Consider the following 27,018-nt stretch of genomic DNA (forward strand, 5'->3'; position numbering starts at 1 on the left):
CACGAGGCCGAGTCCACGTCCCTACTTTTTGCATACTGGACTCGCCCGTTGTACCCCCGCCCCGTCATGTGGAGCTGATTTGGGTGCCCGCGCACTGCGGGAATCCTGGAAACGAGGCCGCCAACCTTTTAGCCCGAGGTTCTTTAAAGCGGGCTCTTGCGGCCTCCGATCCGGGATTCACGAAGGAGCGCGCGCACACTTTCAACGAGCTGACGAATGCCTCCAAGGCGGCTCGTCAGCCCGCACTGCACAAATCCCTTAGCAATCGACAAGCAACCTTCTGGCGCCAATTACAAACACACACTCTCCCATCTCCTCTGACTCTTTCTCACTATCACCCACTTTTCCTCACATCAGCCTGTAATCTCTGTCTCGAACCTCGCGCTTCTGCTCTCCACCTCCTTTCTCATTGACCGGCGGATCCTCCCCCGCGGGGCCTCGAGCACCTGAAGACCTGGGAGGACTGGGAGACCCTGCTGCGCTCTGGAGACTCGGTCGTGCAGACCATGGCTGCTGATCGGGCTGTCAGCGTTATGGAGCGAAGCAACATAAACGCTTGAGTGCAGTGGGGTCGTGCGGGCACCCGGGAGCCTGCGTGCCCCAAACTCCTCAGTCTTACAATAAAGTTTTTATGACGATGGAAACCGTCCGAGGAATCCAAGTGCAACTCTAAACCTTGCTATTGCTTGTCAATGTTTCGCCCGTATGGCGAAACTGAGTAATTTGTTTCCCACTTCACCCCTACGGGAACGCTGCCGCCGGACTGGGAATCAAGCCACGGCAGAGGCAACGCGGTGGACACGAAAAGGGCTGGGTGCACAGGTCTTCATTGAGCCATCGCACCAGACAGCACCTCTCGCGAAAGTACCCCGAGAGTTACAAATCGAAAATGCGACCGTGCAGCAACGTCTTGTGCGCCGCTGCTCCCTACAATGCCGGCGCACTTCAGTTGGATCGTAACATGGCAACAAATGCTAGTCACCGCGTATACGTCCTTTACCTCGTTGTATGCCACTGCGGAAAATATAAACGAACAATACTGTTACAAGAAAACTGTTATAAACGAAGGCTTCACAGAATTGCACGTGCGCGAACGCCAGATCACGGCCGGACCAAAGCGCATGTTGCTTGGCCTGTTCGCGCCGAAGCCCAAAGCCCCAGTGCGTCGCCGTGACGCCTCTGCCCATCCACCGAACCACCCGCCAAGCACACACGTGCGCGCGCTCACGGGAAAGAGAACGAACAGAAAATAGGCAGGCGGCAAAGTACAGAGAGGGCAAAGAGTGGAAAGAGCAAAGAATAACGCTTTTCGTTTTCTTCTAGATCGACAGGGAAGGGTACATTTTTCTCTTTGTCTTGGCATCTTCATTGGCGAGTGTGAACCGTTCACGTGACACCTTTCCGACCAATTAGAAAAGGATTTCCACTGCAAGCGTTGTGCCAGTTGCGCATTCTCAATAGTGGTTCCGCGGTCGTAGCCGGTTCTTTGTCTTTATCTTGAGCGCGTTTTTAGGCCTTGTGACGATTGTGTGGCGACTGATGTGGGAGAGTTCGGTACCTGAGTCATCTTTTATTGCATCGCACTGTCTGTACCTCAGTTCGCGAGTTCGTGCTCTTGTGTGTTGTATTTTCCGCCCTTGATACCGCCGGCCTGTGCTGCGCTGGAAGGAGTTACGAGGATCGAAGCCGCACTGAAGGACTTATCCTCTTCCTTATATTCAAGGTGGGTACCAGTACATGTAGATATGGGTTTTTGAGCGCCCACGAATTCCAAATGAACAAAACGGCGCACGAGTCTGTGTTTCATCGCCCATGTCGTACCGTGTCTGGATGAGTCATTGGCTGTCATGGCGTTGCCTGTTATCCAGAGGTAGAGTGCCTAGAATATACTGGCCAATATATTCTACGCACTATACTATAGGCACGGCGCACTGGCCCGATGGTTTTGCGGCTATTTCAGCTTCCTATACAAGATCTGCGGATGCCGAGCCGTTTGGGCAAGGTCAGAAATGAGACACCATTATGAAACGCAGCAGACTGGCGCCTGTTTCATGGCTTGCTTGAAGCTGATGAACGAGCTTGCTTATCACGACAGCGATCCACGACATCGTCGAACGCATGTGGCATGTAAAGTACGGTTACGCGATTAACATGCTGAACGTAGACGCGCTTGCCTCGATATCAGCCCTGCTTAATGAGCATCGTGAACGTGTAACGTTTCCTGCAAGATACGATTCCTCTCTCGCTAGGCGCTGCTGTCAGCATGGAAAGCGTGTGGGACCAGTGCCCATACGTTTTCTTTTGCACAGCCCTTAGGCGCATCATCGACCGAACTTAACGCATGAGTATTTGGAAAACATTGGTGGTTTAATGTCGTTCGCAGCTAACAAATGCTAAAATGCTGCATCGTTTGCCTCGCGACCTTGCTGCGAAGCACGGAGTGTTCGGTGCTGCCAGCTGTGGTACGCGAAACAAACCCTGTAGTGGGCAGATTTGGCGAAAGCTGCCTGGCGCGTCTTGCTGCCACATGATGGCGGTCGTAAGCTTCGAGGCAGAGTTGGTAGAATTCTGCCTCGCGTGGTAGGGGTCTGTTGCCAGATTTGTGGCTCAATGTTGCCAGACTTGACGGCGAAGAACACCGTCAAATGTAGCGAATGCAACGACGCCGTTTCCAAAGCGCACAGAATTACCAGATCAAGAATATAACGCGCGCACCCTCCCAGCTCCCGATAGTACCGTAAAGTTGCTGCATAATCCGTGCGCATTCGAATCACTTGCTGGTTGCGGGCCCGTTTCTCCGACGGTACAAAGCGCCTTCTTTCGCTGCGCACGCTGCTGTGCCTGGTCCGCGCGGGATGAGGCTTTCGCTGGATCTGAAAGTGAGATGTGTTGCATAACACTCAGGGCGCGTTCCGCGATCGCTGCAACGGTAGAAGACGGTTGCTTTGGCTTGCTTTGCATAGGCAATCTCCTGGGGCTTATGCTGCTTGCAATGCAGACTTCTGTGAAACTGAGACGCGTTGCATAACACTCGGGGTGCTTTCTATCGCTACGCACGATCGCTGCAACGGTAGGAAACGGTTACATCGTCTTGCTTTGCATAGGCAATCTCCTGGGGCTTATGCTGCTTGCAATGCAGACTTTTCTGAAACTGAGACGCGTTGCATAACACTCGGGGCGCTTTCTATAGCTGCGCGCGATCGCTGCAACGGTAGAAGACGGTTGCATTGGCTTGCTTTGCATAGGCAATCTTCTGGGCCTTATGCTGCTTGCAATACAGACTTTTCTGAAACTGGGACGCGTTGCATAACGCTCAGGGCTCCTTCAATCGCTATGCGCGATCGCTGCGACGGGAAAAAGTGTTCGCTGTGCCTTTCTCTGCGTAGAGATTTTTTCTGAAACGTGACGCAAAACCTCCGGGGCTTTTTTTTTCTCGCTACGCGCGTGGTTTCTGCCGCAAGTGCGTCGCGCACCGGCGCGGATCAAATGCTACCTGCAAGTTATTCTTACCTGCACCTACATATGCTGCTTCTTCTTTTCTGTCACCATGCAAAGCAAGGCAATGCAACCGTTTCCTACCGTTGCAGCGACCGCGCGCAGCAATAGAAAGCACCCCGAGTGCTATGCGACGCGTCTAACTTTCATATCTAGCGAAAGCCTCATCCCGTGCGGACTAGGCACATCGTGCGCAGCGAAAGAAAGCGCTTCGTACCTTCGGAGAACCGGGCCCGCAACGAGCAAGCGAATCGGAAGCGCGCGGGTTATGCAGCAACGTTACGGTACTATCGGCGGCTGGGAGATCTGGTAGCGCTTTGTGCTTCGGAAACGGCGTCGTTTCATTCGCTACATTTGACGGTTTTTTTCTCCGTCAAATTTGACATGCAGTCTGGCAACAGACTCCTGCCACACTAGTCAGAACTCTGCCAGCTTGAATGTATACGCAAGGCTAAGGAAAAAAAAAAAAAAAAAAACTTTCACCGTGGCAGTGCCTGCAGATTCCCTGTTTATTTTACCGCGAAGCCGTTAATGCGAGTTTAAGCGCTCGAAAACGTTGTTTGCCAGATTTACGGTTTTCTGAATATTAGATTACCCGCCGTGGTTGCTCAGTGGCTATGGTGTTGGGCTGCTGAGCACGAGGTCGCGGGATCGAATCCCGGCCACGGCGGCCGCATTTCGATGGGGGCGAAATGCGAGAACACCCGTGTGCTTAGATTTAGGTGCACGTTAAAGAACCCCAGGTGGTCAAAATTTCCGGAGTCCTCCACTACGGCGTGCCTCATAATCAGAAAGTGGTTTTGGCACGTAAAACCCCAAATATTACTATTATTATTATGAATATTAGATTATTCATGAAGTTTATATTTTGAGGATGATAAAATTTTTCATTGACAGTTAAGGGGAAATTTGGAAGGGTCGCCAAGTCCGGGGCTCCGTGACGTCCTCGGCGATAGCCCGTGCCCGTCGGATCAGCGCCCGGCGGACCTCGGTGCATTCGCGAAGGGCTCCTTCTCACTGCCCTGTGGTGCGGGATGCAAGAAGGATGCGGGCAAGGGACGGGAAACAAGAAGCGGTGCATTGTACAGTAACGTGCAAAATCGTGGGGGCAACACCACATCCTTGACAAGCGTCGGGTTAGCGCATGGGGTATGAAACGTGCAGGAAGTGAAGATTGGGGAATTGGGATTGGATTGGGATTGCAAGTCTGCAATTGGCGAAGTGCGACGGCCTCCTCCCGAGTAAAATCTGCCGGTGGAGGTTGGTACAGCCAGGGGTGTAGCCAGGGGGTGGGGTTATGGGGCTTCAGCCCCCCCTCCCCGAAATTTTTTCGTGCTGTCCATGCACCGCCCACCCGAGCAATCCCCGGTGCCGGAAATCATTCTGAATTTTCTCTAGAATGTCTTTTTCACGCTCGAAAAGACATTTCAGTGCGAACCTTGCGAACTCGGGCTGGATTTCGCGGCAGCGCCCATGCACCGGGAGTCGCATAGCGCAATCAGCCCCATCCGATCACAAAGTTTCAAGGGCGTTTTGATAGCGAAGGGGCTCGCCACGGCATCTTGCGGAGGCCGCGGAATCTACGCAGCGCATGGATGTCAAATTCGAAACTTATGGGTATAAAGTTCTCATAACCTTTTGATGTGAAAGGTGCATTGACATTTCCAAAGTTGTGCTTTAGATTTTCAATTGCGGGACTTTGTGGGTTTTATGTTACTATAAATATTGGACGCCAAAGGTGCACTGACTTTTCTAAAGTCTTACATCGGACCATACAACGAGACAAGCGAAATCAACACACTATCAGACAAGTTGACAAAGCCAGCACCGAGGTCGGATGAGATGAAGCGTTGTGGTGATTCATTTGTGCCGTCATGACGTAAAATAATATCAACATTTTTTTTTCCACCTACGCCAAAGCATCCCTGTCAAGACATTAAAGTCAGCCAAGGTAACTACGTTCTTATCTATTTTTTCTACTTCGACTTTTATTCGCGAGGACACATTGAACCTCTTCAATTTTTTTGTCCTCGCTACCCTACCCGCGGGCTGCCAGGTGCAACCAGAACGCATGCGTTATTCTCGTTTTGCTCCGACCACCGCGCGGCGCACTTCGGTGCGCATTCGCTTTTCTCTGGCCGAGTGGATTTTCGCCTGCAGAGTTTTGGGCACTTTCTGGCTAGTAGACTAGAACAAGAAACTATGGTCGCTCGCCGCCGTCACTGTGGGGACTCGACGAATTGCACCGCGTTCGCTTGAGTGCAACCTCCCCGGAAAGTCTTGTCTCGCCAGTGTAGGATACCAAGCAGTATGCGTATGGTACTCGGTGGACCAAGCGTCTCACGTTTTCTTCGATATTCTTTCGGTAGCTACATTAGGTGCCCAAAGTAGGCATTCGATTGTGGCCAACATACTTTGCGCTTTTTCATTTCGGTGCCCCGGCCCCAGAAAAAAAAAAAAAAAGACATTGTTGTGGCGCAGCGAGTTGTCGTATGGTGAAAGTTCGATTTTGTTACTTCTTTTGCGGACAGTAATAGGCCACGGTACGGTTCAGTTGCCGGATAGTCTTATTATATAGTATTGCGATAGCAATTATATGGACACTCAAGGCGCATTGCTGCCGTCGCCGTTTCCCTCATGTTTCGTATAAAGTCCAAGGGCGACAACATCGTGACCGCACGCCGCATGCGGTATGTGCGAGTGAAAGCGTAGGGAGGGGGATGGGGGGCTGAAATGGGTGAGCCGACGATGGTGGCTCAGTCTTGTGTGCGCAAAAGAGAAAAGCGGGGAGCAAGCGCGCCGCCTTCCGTCGCGCGCCATTCATCGGGGGGAGTGGACGGAATGGGAGTGGGATCTAGGATTCTGTGAATCTCTGATTGCGCAACATGTTTATTTGCCTTGTTTGACGCATTTTATGCAGTGACTTTTTTTTTAGATACGTAGATTTATTGGAGACGTATACGTATATTTAAACATCTTGTTGCGGGGTTTTGTGTATACGTGCAGTGAACTTTGTTTCCAGTGACACGTTTTTGCCTTTTATCAAGCTGTATGTTCGCATTTGTATATTCCATTGCATCTTCGCATTTATAATGTACGAAGGCAAGTAAAATGAAAGTGAGCCAACCCACCCCGCGCAATATTTATCTGAGGCATGCACGTGACACAGAGGCATCTCTCTATACAAAAGTGACACGCAGGTGTGAGTATCAAGGTATGGACGCTCTAGTAGTTGAGTAGTGTGGTGCCCTGAGGTTTTTGACAGCTGAAGGTATTTCCCAAAAAGAAATTAGTCGCCGTATGGCTGCCGTGTACGTTGAACGCTGCATTTCATTGGCCACAGTGAAGCGTTCGAGCAAACGGTTCAAAGAAGGACGTGAAAGTTGCAAAGACGATCCAAGACCGGACCAAAGCCATCGTGCAACCACCCCCAACAAAATTGCAAAGGTTGATGAGCTGATGAGACAAGAACGGAGGATAAGCATCGATGAACTGGCAGAGCGTGTGAACATCAGTAACGGTTCGGTTCACGCCATAATTCATGAACATCTCGGTTATCCGCTCTTGTGTGCGGAATGGTTGCCCAAGATTTTGCACTACCGCCAGAAGACGGAGAAGTTCAGCGCTGCCTTGACTCATCTGATCTGGTATCACAATAAGGGTGACGGCTTCGTGTCTCCAATTGTGATCGGGGACGAACCATGGGGCCACTTCTACGAGCCTGAAACACGACAGCAAAGCTTACAGTGGAAACATTCGAATTCACCACCCCCAAGGAAGGAAAGGCTGTCATTTCCGCCGGAAAGGTGTTGTTGACTTTTTTTTTTCGATCGCCAGGGGCCCATTACTGATAGAATTTGCTAAATCTTGACAGACTATCAATTTGTTTCGTTATTGTAAAACGCCAGATCAGCTGCGTGTCACAATCAAGAACAAACTACGTGGAAAATTGCCGAATGCGGTCATCTTATTCCATGACAATGCCGTCCCCACGTCACTGATGTGGTTAATACAAAACTGGCAATGTTCAAGTGGGAAACGCTGCAACATCTGCCATACAGCTCAGACCTGTCGCCTTGCGATTTCCACTTTTTGGAGCATTTGAAAAAACAGCTCAAGCGAACCAGATTCGTGTCGGACGATGATGTGAAAGAGTCAGCTGCAGACTTTTTGAAGCAGCAACCCAAGGAATTTAAAGAGACGGGAATCACGCGATTCGTTAGACAACGGGACAAATGTCTAAATGATCATGGAGACTACTTTTGAATAAGGTACCCCGTTTGTCATATATTCGCATTGGCTGACTTTCATTTGACTCGCCCTCGTTTATTTTGCAGAACTCCTGCTTTTTATACGTGCTTTCATTTGCGGCTATAATTTCGGTGCAATTACTCACGATACACGGCCAGTGACAGCTGCTCCTGCGTAATACATTGGAACAAATGACAGCATCATTGAGATTTTTCACTGGCCGTTGCATATGTACAAGAATCTAAACAAGGTTCTTTAATGACAATGTTTCATTAATATTTTTCCTCAGCTTGTTAATTTCATGGCCTCTACATTTTTTCACATCAGCGGCATGCACTGCCTTGCTGGTTTCGAACTGATATAGTTCTAAAGTTCGTGTGATATTTTATTTACTTATTAAATAGAGAAAAAACATGGAAGCATTGATATCGGTTATTTTGGGCACAATTTTTGGCACATACAAGTATATTCTTTTATGAAAAAAATACATATTTTACTTGTTTTGACAGTGCGTAGCGTTCAATAATGGAGTGCGTCACACAGTCAAGCTTGCTGAATGCTGAAGGAGATGTCCGCTGGCGGGGCTTCATTTTTCAGAGTCCGGAACGCTCTCGCCCAGGAGAAGGAAGAACTGCTCGGTTCATGAAGACAACTCAACGGTTTCTCTGACCGCCACTGGCTCAGCACAGGGTAAGACACTGACGCGCACACACGCACACACAGACCAATGCCACCTAGCACAGACACCTCCGGCGTTTGCCTTGCGGAGGAGGAGAAGAAATTAATGCACACGCGAAGCCTAACCCTACCGCTCTCAGAAAACAAAGACAGTACTGCGGAGCGTGGGTAGACATGAGGGCGACATGCGCGCCAGGGGGTGGGGGTGAAGGAGAGACCAGACTGCGCGCTTTTCGCCGTTGCGGCCTGAGTTTAACGGTTGCATGCGGCTCGGCACATTGAAAGCGTCCGGGCTTTCGCCGTTGCCACGGCGGCGTAACACAAATTGTTCGCATGACAGGCCAGTCGCAACAGCCCTGCGCGGAAGGGCGCTTGGAGGGTGAGTTCTCGAGTGGCCGCATGAGCGTGTTCATTACCCGGCAATGAGGCATTCATGGCCAGGCGTCCAGAGCAGGTGAATGTTGTGGGCGAGCTGTGCTGTTAATTCGGACGCACGTGAGAGAATGTAGTGCACGGTTTTTTTGAATACCGCGAACTGCCAAGAAAGCCCTGCATGCCGCTTGCAAATCGGTGATTACATTTCCCACGGGAGGCTCACATATCCCACGGGAAGCTCGAGATGTGTTCGACGGCGAGGAAAACCTCCAGGATCTCGCCCGAGTCGGTCGATGAAGAGGGTATAGAGGCAGTGCTTGCGACCTCCTTGGCGCCGTCGACCACCATCGCTGTGTGCCCTTGTGCCGTGCAAGCCGCATCTGTGTAGAGGATTCTGTTCTCAAGTTCGCCAAGAGTGCGAGCGCGGTATCGCACCCGTGCCCGCCGTCGACCGGAATTGTGCTCGCGATGCATGTTACGCGGTATATGGGATGTACCCGAAGCATCCTAGTGATCTTAACCGGCACGGCGGTCCCTTGCATGTCCGGGCATGCAGGGGAAAGCGGGTGGCGAGGAGCTTTCACCCGCATATAGAGTGAGGAGACGTTACCGCTGGCTGCATAATCCACTGGGCCTCCAGCGTAGAGGTTATTGTGTACCCCGAGCGACAAAAGACGCTGATTGGAGCTATAGTGTGGAACCCCGAGTGCAACTTTGGTGGCTTTGCGAATGAACGTGTCCACGCGGTCACGTTGTGCCCGCGTTAGTCGGTGAAAGGGCAGATAGTAAATGTAGCGGCTAAGAATGCGTACGTCTATACTATTTGGGGCATGTCCCTTTCCTTACCGTCGATTGCTAACGCCTGCAGGCGCCGCAGGACCACGTGCTCCATGAGCTTGCCTGTAAAGTTTGTAAGTGACACGGGTCTGAGATTGTTGATGGAGATGGGCTTCTGCAGCTTTGGGTTGAGAGATATGTCCGCGTGGCGCCATATCTGGGGCAGCGCGCTATTCAGCCCCCCAGTGCTGGTTAAACGTTTCCACCAACTGCTCAAGGTCCTCGTTATTATGAGGAAGCTTTAGCTCGCGCCCAACTCCGATCCGGCCTATTCAAATACATGTAAAACACAAAAACGCTTTTATGAGGTAACCCCTGAACTGATTTGAATGAAATTTGTTGCATTTGCGAGATAAAGGTAAATTATAGTGACTGATGGAAGCAGAATTTCGATTTAGGGCCTGAATTTTGTAAAAAGAATTTTTAAAAGTTAGAAAAGATATAGAAGCACAAAGTTTCCAAAATAATAGCTCGCATCAAGAAAGATATCGCGCTTCTGTAAAAGGAATCTATTAGACCATTCAAAGCGGACAAATTTGATATGTCAATTTATATCTTACGTGGATTTGTTGCGCTGTGTATAACGTTTCTGCAAAAGCTATATTTCCACATTAAGAAATTTTTTAGGATTAATGTGTAGCATATCAATTTTGTCCGCTTTAGATTTACTATCAGATAATTCACAAAATTGTTATGTCATTTTTTCATTGCTGAGTTAGAGAGTTGTAAACTTGATAGTTTCGTTTTTCTATAATTTGCAGTTTTTGTCAATTTTTATTAAAAAATTGACGATCCAAATAAAATATCCGAAACACACAGTCACTAGATTTTAAGTTTTTCTTTTAAATGAAGCAAGCCTCGTCAAGTTTGCCTGTCTCGACTTTCTCGGGCGGAGCGACCTCCACCTGGAAATGGCGCGATTGTATGCCCGCGGTGCTCACACGGAGAGGCAAAAAAAAAAAAAAAAAACCTTAAAATGTACCAGGACGTGCGTGAAAGTCAGAGGTTCTCGCTGCGATGCGGATTCACGCAGGCTGGTGGAAAACACGTCAGTGTCCCCAGTCAGAGCTCCCGGAGAAAGCCGTCGGCAGGCCGAAGCCTCGACCACGCCTAGGCTTAGCGATTCCGTTGGGCGACTGCCGCGGTTGCGAAGGTGGTCTCAGAATGAGCCCCGTGACTTACCGCGTCGATCGAAGTCTGCAGTAAGGATGCGGAATCGGTTCGACCTCCGAAAATGTGTTGGAAAATGATAGACCATGCAGAGCACGTCCCCTAACGCGCGAAGGACGCCGCTTCTCTCTATATTGAGGAAATGTTGCGAGTGTTAGGGGCGATACGCAGGCAATTTATCGAAGTGTGTGCGTCAATTATAAGTTAAGGGAAACTTGATTAAAAATTGCTAAACTCTTGTTTGTCGCCCGTTTAAGCCCTTTCGTTACCGCGAGAAAATGTACATTTTTTTATAGGTCTTGGAAAAAAAAAATTATTTGCCACTACAAATAATATTCCAGCACACATCGCAGCATAGCATATTGTGCATAATGAAATGCTCATTCCAAAAACGTACGTTGCCAAACGAAAAAAATTATTAGGTAAAACATAAATAATTCTAGAAAGCGCCATTTTTTGCTGCATAAAAACAACAAACAACATATCTAAAAAACATTAATATCAAAGGAAATTCATAATGTACATTTCAATAACCCAGGAATAGTGTCTGAAAAAATAAATGCTCCGCCGTTCTTCGGATACAAAACAGAAACTAAGACCAGTTCATCGCTCATGCCATGTGGTGAAGCAGTTCCTGGATTTTGGGAAGCATAGGTGCACTCCGCACTTTTCCCACAAAACGTCTGGTTTTTGTTCACCCTTGCGGTCCTCGTGACACATTTTGCAGTTCCGCCTTTTCGGCATCTTCCGAGGATGGTCCGATGAGAAGTCCAAAAAAAAAAAAACGTACTTCACCAGTTCGTATAGAGTCGTGCGTGCGTGCCCCTCTGCCAGGACCGATCGCTATCGTTTAGCTGGGCAGCTGCAAGATTATGCATCCAAGCATATCTGTTTGCATTTTTGCAGATTGTCTTTACACCTCTGCAGAGAAGACTAGACGCCGTTGTAAAATGTCTTGCGCTGATCCGCATAGTGCTGGGCCGAGATGTGCTACGAGCGGCCTTCTTGGCGTGAACGGAAGTTTCTTTGCTGCTGATGGCAACACATCATTACCAAGCGAAGCATGCACCATGAAGATAATCAGTAGAGCTATCAGGTCGCGCAGAAAGATCGGCAGATAAGCGCGCACAAGGAAGGAGACCGGCCGTAAAGAAAACTCGCCGGTGAACAGCTGCGGATGTCTCATGCCGACTCAAAACATCGTCGCCGTCAGAGCTTGAATCTGCTTTGCTTTCGTCTTCGGATTCTAACTCGAGTCCTCGTCATCACTAAATTGAAGCGCGGTTGCAGCATAGTTTCGTGCACGACGCCTTTCGCGCGACGCAGCCGCGCGGGACGACGCCATGGGAGCGACTTTCGATAACTGCGCAGTGACGCCGGCAGCGCTCCTTGCCTGGATTTTACGAGATGAGCGAAACTCTTGGATGCTGGTTGAAAATGCCAGATCCACATGTTGGACATGCGGCGGACCTTCAGGAATACACTTCGGTGGAATCAAACGACTCGGACTCCTAACCAAAGTTCACTGCGAACAGCTGGCGTCATTCCCGGTTAATTATCACCGCTCACTGCTGTCGGACGGCAAAGCCGGCGATATAGTTTAATTCTTGGCTTACTGGGAGTCATTTTATTACAAAATTTTGATGCTAGTGCAGCGTAATCGCGAGCGGCGTGCTTTTTTTCTTGAGCGCGGCAGAAGGTGACAGCCGCGCCTGTTTTCGCAACGTACGCACATTAAACATATAACGGTTTCCCGCAAGTACGGTCGCGAGCACAAGTAGAAACGGACAGGACAACGCTGGAGTTACAACTGAAGTTTATTGTGAATACATTCCACAAATCTCCGCCACGCATGCGTATAGGTGCACGCGTGGCGTATTTCATGGCATGCGCACTTCAGTTAGAGGAGTTATATGAAACGCTTAAAAAGCTTCCCTGCCTCCCTGGGAACAACATTAGCGGGGGAAGTTTCATATTTAGAGGACCAGGGGCCAATATATGGGTGACGTGCATAACCTTGTTATTGTTCTTGGGTGTATGCGCATGCGTGGCGGAGATTTGTGGAATGTATTCACAATAAACTTCAGTTGTAACTCCAGCGTTGTCCTGTCCGTTTCTACTTGTGCTCGCGTCCTTACTTGTTGGAAACCGTTATATATTCACCATGCACCAACTGGCCCAGCAAACTACACTACTATACACACATTAGTTCGCAAAAAGGTCCGTCGAAAATCACAGCATCGCCGGAGCGCGAAAATTTAACTGGCCATGAAAGTTCAGTGTCTGTACTAACTACTGGATGGGCCTTGAGTGGATAAGAAACGGCTCCAAGATGTCTAAATCGGCTATCTAAAGCTTCGATGACCGGTGATCGACTTCAATAGGTGTGGTAACGAAAGAGTTAGAGGCGTTATATGAAACGCTTAAAAAGCTTCCCTGCCTCCCTGCGAACAACATTAGCGGGTGAACTTTCATATTTAGAGGAGCAGGGGCCAATCTCTGAATGACGTGCACCGATAGTTCGAAGTGCCTCGGTTAGTATGAGCTGCGAAAATAATTACTGATTACACGTCTTCGATATTTTAGGGGTTATACGAGGCGTGATATTGCTTTTCCACAGTCTCCTCGGTGAACTATTCGAGACACGGCGTTTATATTTTGTCAGTGGCGTAGTGAGAAACTTATTTGGGGGAGTCGTGCGCGTTTTGTAGGCACCTCGCGTCAAATTAAGCTATCATTATGCTATTTTTAAAATTGATGATCTTAAAAAAGCTAAAGTTTCGTTTACGAATTGATGCATTTATACGTAACGTGCGAGCGGTGGTGGTTCGTGTCACCGACATATACAGCGCCCCCAAAGTGTGGATGCGCGCGTATATGCAGAAGCATGTACAGCTGTGACATAGGTTACGCGAAGTGTTTATCTTGTCCGAGTACCTTTACAGCGTGCATGGTAGCGAGCGACGCGTACATGAAACGTACTGTCGCGCACGCCGGCGCGTGATGGCGCGCGTAAAATATATATGTGTATATATGAACCATGCACGCTTTGTCAGCGGTAGACTTGTGCGTACGAAGAGCGATAAAAAGTTAAACAATGTCCTTGCGCGCCTCGGCAGCCCACCTCTATATTTAGGCCCTTGGTCAGGCGTTAAATTGAGTTTTAAGGCTATCCAGGCCTTACTTGATTTTTTTGTTAAAAAAATTGGCTGAAGGCTTAGCTTGCTAAAGCCTGGAAGATTGCGAAAGCAATACCCTTGGCTGCGCCTTGGTTCGGCTGATGGTGTGGACATGGTTGCCCTTTGTTAAACTTATGGCTATACATCATCCGACATAGCGCAAGGCAGCGCGCCGACCACTGCGAGGAGCCGACCTGTAGCCCCATTTATCCTCCTAGCGTGACGTCACACCAGCGAGCGCCCTCTCTCGGTAGCGCCGCAGCAGCGGCACGCAAGGCCTCGCCTCCACCATGGATGCCGCGAGCTGGGGCCCCATCTCTCGGTCTGGCGTGACGTCACACGGTCACGTGACGCGCAGCTGTGTAAGGAGGCGCCAAGACCACCGATGGGCCGAAAGTGCGAGCAGTATTGCTTTCGCAATAAAAGCACTGGCCTGTAGGCTTTAAGTTGGCCAAACAGCTTACTATATGCTTCACATCTTTCCTCATCATCATCACCCATCATGCGCCTTTTTCTTCCCTCTTTCTTTCCCCCTTCCCCTTCCCCCAAAGCAGAGTAGCTGGCTAGAGGAATGCACCTCAGGTCTACCTCTCTGCATTTCGTATCGTTAAACCTTTCTCTCTCTCTTGTGCTTTGGAAGTGAGCGAATAAAAGAATAATCGATCGTACGCACATCAAAATTTCTCGTGTTGAATGACCTAATTAAACATTTAGCTACAACTTAAACAATTCGTAAGCAGTTAATGATGGTGAGCAAACCATCCGATGTGTCTTTCGTGTAGTACCCGCGTCGGAAACACATACATTTAGTTCGCCTCAATTATTTGTATTGAGCAGTTTGGCCTTATTGCGGCCGGTGGAGCGCCTTCGAATCTTTCCCTACATTGCCAGAATTAGATGAATGCGCGATATTGTACAGGCATAAGAATGAAGATACGCGTCTTATGGTAGAGGCATGGCATAACTATAATGGTGGAACTGCGTGCGTGACTCAGCCTTCGATTACTTTACATAAGGAAGAGATTAACGTGCCTTCACAGTAATCTCTCACGTAGACCGGCACATGTACCCGACTGTCACGCGGTGATACCACTCCTGAGCTTGCGCAGGTGAGTTTTGTCTTATTTCGCCCCAGTGCTCCCTTCAGTTGATAGTCGGCGTTCGTGTTGTCCACTTCCCTTGTGTCCTGTCTGCACACGCCTCACCTCTTTTTTGCATAATGGCCTTATTAACGCGACAGCGTTAAACAGCTCGTGTCGCAGAAAAGCCGGTGTCATCGGCGTCGGCGGCGTCGGCCCTGAGCGAAAAATCCCGGAAGGCAATTCATAAATAAAAACAACTTACAAGATGGGCTGGGTGGGAATCGAACCAGAGTCTCCGGAGTGTGAGACAGAGACGCTGCCACTCAGCCATGAGTTCGATTGTTCAAAGCAGGACAAAAGCGCCTCTAGTGAATGCGGTGTTGCCTTAGAAACGTGCCGTAGAAAGGTATACTGCGGTATATATAGGTAATTATGAGTATGTAAATTACAGAAGTCGCAGTTAAACGAGTAGCGAAGTACGTTTCCGCTACATTTCTTCTGCGCTTGGCGCACACGCAGAGCCATCTTCCGGCAAACACAGAAGACCCCCTCATTGCAATGTACGGCGCTGCCCCGACAGGTGGCGCGCCACTCGCCCGCTTCTCCCCTTCGTCTCGTTTGAGCGCATTGGGGCCGTTCAGAACGTTCGGATATCTAGAACAATTCCCGATATGCTACACGTGCGGCCTGGTTTGCAGATGGCTACTCCTATGAACGCAATTTCGACCAACCGCAATACGTGTATAGATCTCGCGTTCCATGACCAGGGCACGGCCAAAGAGGCCAAGTACTGCAGTTGCCATTTCACAGACCATAAGGCGAGGCTTCTTGCGGTCGGGCGGAAGAAGCCAGCAGAAGAGCAACAAGTCGAAGGGGAGCAAGAACAAGGAATAGAACGCGGACCAGAGGATGTACCAAGTGAATTCAGAAGGAATGCCAACGCGGATGATGCTGATACGGGTGCTGTTGACACTATCGCAATCATAGTGTGATGAAAGTGCTCTTGAGGACAGGGAACGGCATTCATCCAAGTGCGTCATGCCAGAAGACCGATTTGAAGGAGTCCACAATGACTTACACTACGATGAGTGAAAATGCCAGTGGTGTGTGTGTGTGTGCTGAGTGACCGAGATACTCAGTGCGTGTGGACGCTAAAGGAACAGGCGAGCAAGAAACGTTGTAGTGTGCACAACACAGTGCGGTAATGTAGATTGTGAGAAGCACTTGTTAGAACAAATAATTAGAAAAAAGTTGTGCTGTGGACTTAGAAGTGTTGTATATGAAAACTATGTCTTTGTGTGACTCAAGAGCATGCCGAGCGAATGAGTGGGTGGTGCGAACGGGGTGCGATAATGCTATCGCGTTCCACTCTTGAAGGCGAAGCTTAAGCCTCCTCCAATTTTTTCACAGCAGACACTTGCTCTGTGTGAAGGTTGTTGTGTAGACGATTCGCGACGCATATAGTTATATGACCGGCGTTTCTAAAGGCCCTATCCACCGGATAAGTTATCCCTTCATATCTGAAGAGAGCATGTCTCTGCCTTTCCATTTATCGCGATTTCCTTTCATCGGGCAGTGAGAACTGCAGGGAGGTTAAACCGGATTGCGTCCGGTTCGCTATCTTATCCTGGGGACGGGGCCGACACGCGCATAAAGGTACGAGGGAAAGGGAAAACAAAGGGTTCGAATTAAGGCGTTCACAGACGCAGACCCCCGACTGCTCATCGATGGTCTCATAGTTCAGTTGTCCAGACAGTTTTCAATAACCGAAGCAGCAGCTCCTGTAGCCCCTCATGAGTGACGCTTGACGCTAGGATCCCAGCACCTCTTGCTCGGTCTTGTCTTCCAAGCGATGGCGCATATATACTTGCTATGGGGGAATGGCCAAGAAGCAGGCGGTTTCCAGTATGTTTACTAGGATTTTAAAAAAAATACTGAATTTGAATAGTAGAACGTGGGAGTAATGTGATTTAGAAGTTGAAAAAAATATACACTGTAAAGAATTTTGAGATAATTTAACATAAAGAAATGAAATCGATAATTTTAGAAATTCAGAAAGGTGCTCTTTTTGTCTCTCTTATAAAATTGTAAACTGCTAGAAAATCATTCCTGTGGCTCGATCCCAGTGAAGTCGCCCCAAAGGAAAGAATGGTTGGCGATGGAGGTTAGCGATTGCCCAAGTTTTCGAAATGAGTTTTCGAAGAGTTTTCTTTGTCTAGAAAATCGGCGACACGTTAGAAAGTAATGGTCAATGGATTCAGGTGCATTGCAAAAAGAACATAGAGGGGACACAGCGAGACCAGACCTGTGTAACTAAAAATTTAGAGGCGGTATACATCTCAATTTTGTAAAAGAAACTTCCAATTGCCTTGAAGGACACCAATTATTATTCCACGGGAAGCCAAGATGGTGGAATTCATAAGATGATGCTAGCATGGGTGTTGCAGAATTTTGCGATGTAGCCAAACTTCTGTACTTAACCGCGGTGACGTAAGCTGATGTCGGCAAAACAGATATGATAGGGCCATTGAGGGATGCTCGTGCGAGTGAATCAGCCAGTTCGTTTAAATGAAACCCACGATGTCCCGGTACCCGAAGCAAGTAAACTTGCGGGAAGTACGGACGTTCCATCGAACAGAATGCTCGCTGAATTCTTGAATTTGTAGATACAGTAAGGACTGTGCATACAGAAATCGAGCCGGTCACAATAACAGCTTATGGGTGACTTCAGGGAAGCTTTCGTAATGCTAATACTATCGCTAATAATTCTGCCTGAAATATGAATGTGAAGTCGGGAAGGGGAAGAGGGCGAGACCATTGAATAGGTTCAGAAACGATCCCCAATCCTGCCTTCTCAGTGCACAGAGAAGTGTCAATAGCTGTTATGTTGTCAGTGGCTAGTTGGTGTAGGTCGTCGTGTAAGATATTAATTAAATGTGTGCTAGGTAATAGTTTAGCATTATTTTGAAATATGTCCTCGAATTCAATTTTGAGGTCTGGTGAGGCATCATATTTGAATGGTAGACTTTTGACGCAGGGACACAGCCAATTATTCTAACATTGCTTGCACAAATATTATCTGAGAGCTGTGTAATCTCGACCTCGATACTTAAAAAAACTCAGACGGTTCAGTGATAAATACATATTGCTTACATCTTTTCAAAAAGTCATTTTTAATGCCTGAACCGTAAGCGTGCAGGATCTGCATTCAAAGGTGGGTATGAACTCCCTGATATGAAACAGTTTTGGCAACGAATCTAGGTAGCCCGAGGCATAAGCGTTGTCAGGATTGGGGGCTCAATCCCATCGCTCGTGATCCGTTGGCAAGATTGGAGTCCGGCATGAATTCGAAGGTAGCTGGCCCATGCCGTCGTCGAACTTATTCACGCTGAGGACGTTGATGAAGGGAAGGACTGCTTCTCATCGAGAACGAGGAATATGGGTTTATTTACAGTATTTACATGCAGTACATCAGTCTAGCATGACTGCGAGAGAAAGTACGTCAGTCTAACACGACTGCTTGAGAGAGTCTCAGTCTAACATGACTGCTTAAGAAAGTGTGCCGAGCATCCGCACAACAGCAGTTTTTAAACACTCGGTCCTCCCGCGATACAAGGTGACGCGAGCGTTCGTTTAGTCCTCGTAAACTAGCCGCCTCTCCGCGGGACGATTTACACACACACATGCACACACACGTGTTCACGGTCCGAAACCGACACCAGACGAATTTCGTAGAACTCGGAGCCGACCCGGGTAGCGTGCCCGGGTGGCACATTGTCTTGCGTCTTGGTCGGCGCGTGGGAAGGAGCCCACGACGACGTTCCCGCGGCAACTCCCCCACCCGTAGCAGATCAGGTCCGCGTTGTCGTGTTGCGCACAAAGCCTGCTTCGTCGAACTCCTTCAGTCACAACGGCGACGAGGCTAGAGCGTAACGGTGGCGGTTTCAGCACAAAGCCTGCTTCGTCAAACGCATCCTAGCTGAAGCGACGGAGAGTGGAGGACGTGCGTATTGTTCCCGACACGAAGTCGACTCAGTCACGCCGTGGCTAGAGGTTGGCGGCGGCATTCCAAGATGAGGTTGCCACCGCTGGCGTAAATGGCTGGCAAACTTGCACTGCAGCTGGCCGTTCTTAACAGCGTATAGTTTCCCTTTCTAAAAGTATCAGAGGTTTAATTTTGTAGGCGGGGCCTCTGAAAAATAATACGCAGCCGAATTCTAATATGGGCCGAACATAGGTCTTCTATATCATCTGTAAGGTATCCTTGCTTAGTCCAGAATGACGGTGGCTCAGCCGGTGGAGCATAGCTACGGCACATTCTGCATTTGTTTTAATATGTTCAATGTGACTGCGCCAGGCGAGCTTTCCAACGTAAATAACACCAAGGTACTTGACTGCGTCAACTTGAATGATTTCCTGGCGGTATTGTAGATAAATATATATGCACCTGTGCAGGTTACGGAAAGACTACTACCGCACTTTCACTAACATTTAGCGACATGCGTAACCACTCCAGCCATGTCTCAAGCATTCCTAAGTCGAAGTACCGCGTTGATAATAAAATATCGATCTCTTATAAATTCATATATCCAAGCGGTCACATACTTCGAGAAATTCGTAGACGGAAGTTTATTGAATAGAATACGATAGTCTACCGAGTCGTGTGCTTTTGCTACATCTAGCGTCACCAAAGCTGCGTACTCTCGTGTGCAGCGAGCAAGTTCAATGCGGCTCCCTAGATCTACATGGGCGCACCATGTGGACTGCCTTGGACGAAATCCAATCTGACAAGGACTGAGAAGTGTATTATCCTGCATAAGATTTGTTATACGGCCGTGAACAATCCTTTCTATTAATTTTACGACATTCGAAGTAAGAGGAATTGGTCTTATGTTGTCTAGTTCAAGTCCAGCTGCTTTCTTTTTGTTCTGCTGCGCAAAGACCGTCTCGTAGGACATCGCTAGCTCCGCTTCTTCTTTGTCTTTGCTCACATCTATCGCTCTTGCACGTTCAACAGAAGCCGTCTTTCGGTAAGCACAGAGAGAAAAGAAGAGAACCATTTGTTGCAATGCGTTTCTTTTCACTTCTACCTATTTGTGCGAGGCTCACTACCTTAGTACACGCTATTTTATTTGTGTTATTATATGTTTCCTTCACTTGCATCTTGGACTAGATTTTTTTTTCTGTTCGTTTACCATATTACCGCCCGGTTCCACCCCAGTGAGTTTATGCCTTTATACAAGGTATGATCATCATCATCATCAGTGTTGTGCACGCGCCGTTCCAACGCGCCGTTCCATCAACGGCCATTTATCAGCACCGTAGTACCGACGCCAGGGTTAACAAGGTGAGTGGCGTAGCCAGCCCCTTGGGTGTTTGGTTGTGATAAACTGGCGAACCCAATGCACTGGCTTAGTGTCCCGTGGAGCCTTTGTCCATCTTTCCACAGTATAGCGGTTTGGTCGTGGAATGGCGGTGACATTAGCCAGCTCGATATAACACGCACTCGACCCTTTGACATCGTTCCAAAGTAAACAGCCCGCAAGCGCAGACTAGGTGGCATGTGTCTTCCCGTATCCCTGTGCACGTTATAAGACACTTTCTTGGCCCATGTACTAACGCTGCCTTTGCATCTCGCGCAACGAAGACACCTTTAAACTGAGACACTGGTCTCAATGAGATACTTTAGTTGTGTTTTGCGTAGTCTGTGCATCTGCACCGAGCACTGTGCATATGTCATTTTTCATTATGCCCACCTGTAGTAGCGTGGTAGGTGTCCCGCCACGCAAACCTCTCCAGGTTTCCCTATAAAGAGCCTCTCTCTTTCTCGACCCTTTGAACATGACGCTACACAGTGCGTTACTTGTTCAGTTTGAACCAACTAAAACGCAGCAAACTACTACTTGTCTGCCCTTAGTTGTTGCGATATCAACTGCCTCCCGGACTGCGAAGCCACTCTGACGCCTGTAGCTAATCGGGGCTTTATTACGCCATTTCATCCCTGCTCGAAATGAAAGCGCCACGCGGCACACGTTCCCCGAGAGTGGCCCTTCGGCCAGCGCGGAAACCGTCTCTCGCAGTGTTCGGGGGGTAGGTCCAGTATCCGTGCACAGAGTGCGAGGTCACTTTATTCGAATTATGGCTTTAATCAAAATGCCACGCGTTTCGCATTTTAAACCGAAATTAGCCCGAGAACGAACTACAGGGGCGCGGCGAGCGCCGCTCGCGTGACGTCAGGGCACGGACTCGCGCCTGTCGTCTGCTACAGTTCGGGCGTTGTCCGCACGCTTTCTGCGGTGTTTTCGTTTGTTCGCCCTCGTTCTCTCTGCTTGTATACTTATGGTGGTCGTCTCAAATATATTTTTACGGCGTCTTCCTTTGCGAACATTTATTCAAAGAGGTAATTTCTTAAACAACAATGCAGCTCTCAAAGGCAACGCTACAGTGCCAGCCGAAGGAGCGCAGACCAGCCCATTGCGAGTTTTTTATGCGCGGATGGACAATCGCAAAAACATAGCATATAAGAATCCAGTTATGATGCCATACCTTCCGCGGTGCAACAAGTATGTCACAAAGGCTGGCTATATATGACTTCTACAACAGTTACGTTAATTGATTTTAATCCGCTAAAACAGGTCAATGCTCACGACGAGTAGTTCATGGTATAATATCGAATTTTTGCATTTCTTCACAGAAACGCTCGGCAGTAACACGGGGACTTAACTAATACTGCAGTTTAGATTTTACAAGCACCACTTGCCTCTTCAGCTGCTTCTCAAAATTAGGCGGTTCTTCACGTGTTTATCTTAACTGGCGGTAATTTGACGTAACTCTAATGAAGGCTTAGAGCTATTTGCAGAATACGAAAAAGAATGTAGCAGTATATATTCGCTTGCCGCGCTACACGTTCATCTCACTTGAGAAATTTACTGGTGCTTGTTGCTTGAGGAATATACATGAGGAATCTTTTTGGCGAACTGAGACAGGCTGCTCGGCCCAAATTTTTTAGTGAAATATATGCCTATTGGACCGCATGGCTGCAGCTAGAAGTCGAAGCGTCAATCATTAGTAGTGTGAGACATATTGAAGATATCAAAATCTGACGGCGCTTGAGATTTGGCTCATGGCTTTGGCTAAAAATTGCGCGCGCCTTCGGGGAGGCGAGGTGACTTGGGAGAACCGTGCTAGACCCCGCTTTCATGGCTGCGCTGCGGGCATGTGCCACGATAGGCTATGGATGCGCGACATCGAGGCATTAGGCTACTTCAGCTTTGGCGAGTATCTGACACGCAGCGCGCGCTTGCGCTTTTTCAGCTTGTGTGTCCCTTCAGTCGAAAATCTACGTGTCCGTAAGTTGGGCATTTTGTCGTTTTCCGTGCAAGCACGACCGCAAGAGCCGTCTGCAATGGATGTGCGTCGCCCGCGATGCAGGGCTCCTCGCGGCGTTGTTCATTTGCTCTGGCATTCGTAGAAAGGAGTACTGTCGCCGGCCGACAAGGATATCCAACGGCATTTGCGCCCGTAGGACTTTCCCAAGCACACGCCTTTCAGGAGGAGTTAGAGGATGATTAGCAAGTGTGCAGCTGTATACGTATGCAGAGGTATATGTACGAAATGGCGCTCAATGGCCGCGGGCTCTTGAGCGTACTTCGGAAGACAGCGTCGTGCACTCGCGACATAATCTGTATAAGCAAGTGAACACGCTCAAACATGCCAGCTGTCTCGGTGTCGCAATGCATACATACTGCCAGAAACACATGAATTCCAACCACGCGCATGCTAGCTGGGACACCCTGCACAATTTGCGCAATAATAATTAATTTTTCGGGGTACTTCGTGCTCCACAGTGTTTATTATACAGCAGGCTTGTAAATACTGTTTTCCACACGACGCTTACACTACGAAAAAAAAAAAAAAATCACCGCCCAAGCACAAGCTGAAACGTGCGGCCCCGGTGTTTGTCGCTGGGTTAATCTCGACGGTTCATTAAACGACGGCTTGGTAGGCTGCCGGATCCTCGATACGCAGTTGCTGCTTGTGCTCGGCTGCACGAGCCTGTTCTTATGTCCGGGCTGCAGCATCGGCGCGGCGTTAGACAAGGTCGTTCCCGGTTCTGCTCGCGGCGTTGTTTATCGATAGCTGCCGGCTCCCCAGGAGTACGTATGACGCGTGGCCTGCCCATTTCGGAGCCGGTGAGCCGGTGAGAAACTGCTGCGCGCGCGCTCGGCTGCAACGGAGACCGAGAGCCGTCACTACTGGCGCACAGTCGCGCGCGCCTCTCTCTCTCTCTCTCTCTCTCTCTCTCTCTCTCTCTCTCTCTCTTTTTCACATGCGCATGGGGTTGCGCCGGGGGCGTTTTCGGCGTACAGGCGACGACCGACGGACAGACGAATCAGCTAGCCATATACAGTTTCGCTGTAAAAAGTTTGCATTCTTTGGGGCTGTCCCACAACGGTAATCGTCATTGCTTTGCTTGCGTTTCCTTTTTTGAAAACTTCGCGCTTGCTACTTTCCGTCACGCGGATTATGCACGTACCGTTCGTGACCTTGAAGTACCGGGCTCACAGCATTAAAGGAAGGAAATGCGGGCAAAACAGGTCATGACGATTATCGTTGTGGGACAAGATAAGCCCCAAAGGGTGCAAACTTTTTGTAAGAGTGTAGGAAGCCCCTCACCAGATTTGGCATCACAAATATACAAGCACAGTGCATAAAGTAACTCAGTGGTGACCAGTTTCTCCAAAATCCAAAATTTATCCCGTGCGCCCTTTAAATTTTCACAGTGATGTCTGTCGTCTCTCCGGCAGAGATTACGTCACAGCTATTGCAGAGACAGAGAAGGAAAAAAAGACAAGGGCCTCGTGACGTAAACACAACCAATTTGCGCCCTCTTCCCTGAAATTGGAGGAGCCACTTCTCTCAGTGGACTGGCAGTTGGAAAGAGTTTGTGCTGCGAAGCGAGACCGGTAGCCTTCCTCTCATTGCGCCATCGCCTCACAACATTTCATTTCTTTCTATATCTGCTATTAACAAACCATTTCTAATCATTCTTGCGGTAGAATACTCCCTGGGGGCAGTTTTACCAGCTTCAGTGTGTGACCAAATCTCTGTTGAGACCTATGAAGGGCCCCCAAGTAAAAAAAAAGAATACATTTTTTTAAACCCTAATCTTTAACAATTAATATTTATGGTCTGTCTTCTATACTGTGCCAAGTTAGGTGACAGTGACAGGATATGAAACACACAAGTGCTTGGGTGTCTATACACAACTATCTCGTCTCTCTTCACTATCCCCTAACTTGTGCACAAAAACCTTAACTGTTGTGAAATGCTACCAAATTACCCGAACCGGCACCCTACTTCCTTTTCAATATGTGTTTAAGTTCACTTACAAATGAAGAAGTTGTAAATTTTCTTTTTTATTGATATAAATTTAATCAAGTGTGCCCCCCACACGCTGAGTCAGTAATGGGATGCAGTAATGAGAAACACGTTGACGCCATCATGCAGCCAATTTAAGTAAGTAATCTGGGCAATGGATGGGGATCTTTGCCATTTGATATAGATTATGTGTGTTGTAGCATAAGGCGAGGAAGAGAGCAATAAAGTCTGTCATATTGGATGGCATACACCATGCATATATTTGACAGGATATGAAACAGACACAAGTGCTTCGGTGTCTTGCCATAGCCACTTAAGTCGAAGGTGAATAACTGCCATTTCTGTTATAGAACTGCAGCGATTACACAGTGGAATTGCACTGAAATATGTGTGTGCTCATGAATTGGCTAAACATGGTGCCACATTTCCACACTATAGCATTGTGCAATTATTATTCCGGCTAATGGTAAGTGCGTACCGTGCAGTTTCTTACCATATTGCCTAGACGGAAGTCTGGTGCCAACGTATCTGTAAGTGTCCTAATCGGTGTGTGCGACCACGGGAATGCTGAGATACGGTTGCTCGAGGCATGTCTTCGACATGGCTTGGCTTATAACAGTAATTTCCCCACAAGTGAAGTGTTCTTTAAATTAAAGCACCACCAGAAGTTTTTGTTTAGCCGTAACACATCTTTTCGTTATTGTGCCCTCAGATTAACTACATGAAGAAAACAAACCCAGATGATTGAACTAAACAGTGGGCATAGACGGACCATAGTTTTTCCTCCAAATTTAGCCGCTTGCCACTACTGTTCGTGTTTGATATAATTGTACAGCCCGGGATGACTTCTCACGCTTGAGTAAAACATGTTTTTACATAATACAGTCGACTCCCTCTATTTCTACCTTGGGAAATTTGACATTTCACTTATTTCGAACACAGTGAATGGACCTCACAAGAAAGCATACATTGCTATGAAAGAAAAACTTGTTTACTTCGAACTCGAAAGCATGCCATTTCGGTTACTTTGATCCCCACCAACATGTGCCAGTGCCCCTTCAGGTGTGTAGGAGTTGCTATGTAGCTTGAAAAAACAAAACATTCAGCAGGTGATGCTACAGCTTTTGTAGGCGTGAAGCTGTTTTATATAAATTCATTTATCTTTATAAAATTTATAAAATTATAAATTATGAATTTATAAAATTTATCTTTTAGTGTCCGGCACTCCTGCGACAATCCATTGCCGCTTCTTTTGTCGTATCACACGCAGCCATTCATTAAACATGTTGGTGCTCTTCGCCTCATGCCTGTAGAGTCACGCTTCAGGATCGAAGAAACAAAAATGCATTACAGGCTGCCTTAGCAATAAAAGAAAAAAATTGAATTACGTCATTTTGCTGGCAGTATTTCAACCTTTCGGATATTTTGGCCACATCTTATGATTTTGCAAGGATAAAATTAATGGGAGTTGACTTTGATGAAGAAAAACTGCGTTTTAAACTCTTTTCATGAATAATTGAGCCTATGTGGCAGATAGAATACTGTTAGCCAAATGTGCCTTTGAGTTGTCTTGGCTCTACGAGAAAGATGCTAAACTGGACTCCCTACTTCTCAACTTTCCCATGCATGCAACAGTACCACTGAACCACTTTACCTTATAGGAAAATACAAGAAACTTTTACCGTATACACACTGTGCTAAAACTCATTTTTTGGCCACATAATGAGGAGAACCAAGAACTATGGCAGTACTCAAATGACCTCATGTGCCAGATGCATGCGCCTGTCTTTCACTCCTTCCTCCATAGTGCCTATTATGCTACTTCATGCAGGACAGTGGAAACTGCTATGCAATGCACTTGACACTTTATTCATCACTGTGGGAAACTATAGTACAAAAAGCTTTTATTTTTTAAAAAAACATCCTGGCCATTGGCATATGTTCTCTGTTGAAGTTGCACTCCTGCACAAGAGACAAGAGTGATTAATGCTTCATGAACCTGCTGCATTTATGAGCACTGTGGACTGGATCTATCTCAGAGGTCATTGAAGTTTGGTTGTATGCCATTTGTCTATTTTGTAAATATTAGTGATCAGCTCTGACAGCTCACTATTGTGCACGTGCCATGAGAGAACAAGCCACTGTAGGTATTCGATTATCTGGAGAAAGGCTAAATGTGTACAGCAGCCTTGTATGAAAGTTTGCACAGATATCCACATTACAGTTTCTGGGAGGCAGTTTAGCTTATTCTTGCCAGAAGTCACATTTCTCATGCAATAAAAGTGGTGGCGCCATAGACAATACGGTGATGGTACAATTAAACCTCGATAACTTGGATATGGCAAATTATCGAATATGTATAGCAAACTAAATGTGAAAGCTTTCTTGCCAATATCAGCATTTAACAAATATACATGCTTATAACAAATACTATAAGATTTTACGAAGGTATTTTTATGTCAGATGCAACTTTGTTATAACAAGGTTTGCCTGTAAATTACAAATCAATCTGCTTTCTGGCGAATGTTCAAAAAATACTCTAAAAGCAATTTGAGCTTGTACTTATTTGT

At 47.8% G+C, this 27,018-nt stretch overlaps 1 protein-coding gene across 7 annotated transcripts in view; it reads left to right on the forward strand.

Moving 5' to 3' along the window:
* Positions 1 to 1,445: 1,445 nt before the first annotated feature.
* The window catches only part of LOC142567959 (uncharacterized), a 176,646-nt gene continuing 151,073 nt past the window's right edge, over positions 1,446 to 27,018 (forward strand). For 5 of the 7 annotated variants that reach the window (XM_075678057.1, XM_075678060.1, XM_075678061.1 and 2 more), the window contains exons 1-2: positions 1,446 to 1,723; positions 8,344 to 8,436. The gene's annotated coding sequence lies outside the window, so the exon portion shown is untranslated. Of the gene's footprint in view, positions 1,724 to 8,343; positions 8,437 to 20,325; positions 20,415 to 27,018 lie in introns of those variants that run through there. The other 2 variants (XM_075678059.1, XM_075678058.1) reach the window with 2 other exon arrangements.

This window comes from Dermacentor variabilis, unplaced genomic scaffold (genome assembly GCF_050947875.1).
Source record: "Dermacentor variabilis isolate Ectoservices unplaced genomic scaffold, ASM5094787v1 scaffold_15, whole genome shotgun sequence".
In the NCBI taxonomy this organism is placed as follows: Eukaryota; Metazoa; Arthropoda; class Arachnida; order Ixodida; family Ixodidae; genus Dermacentor; species Dermacentor variabilis.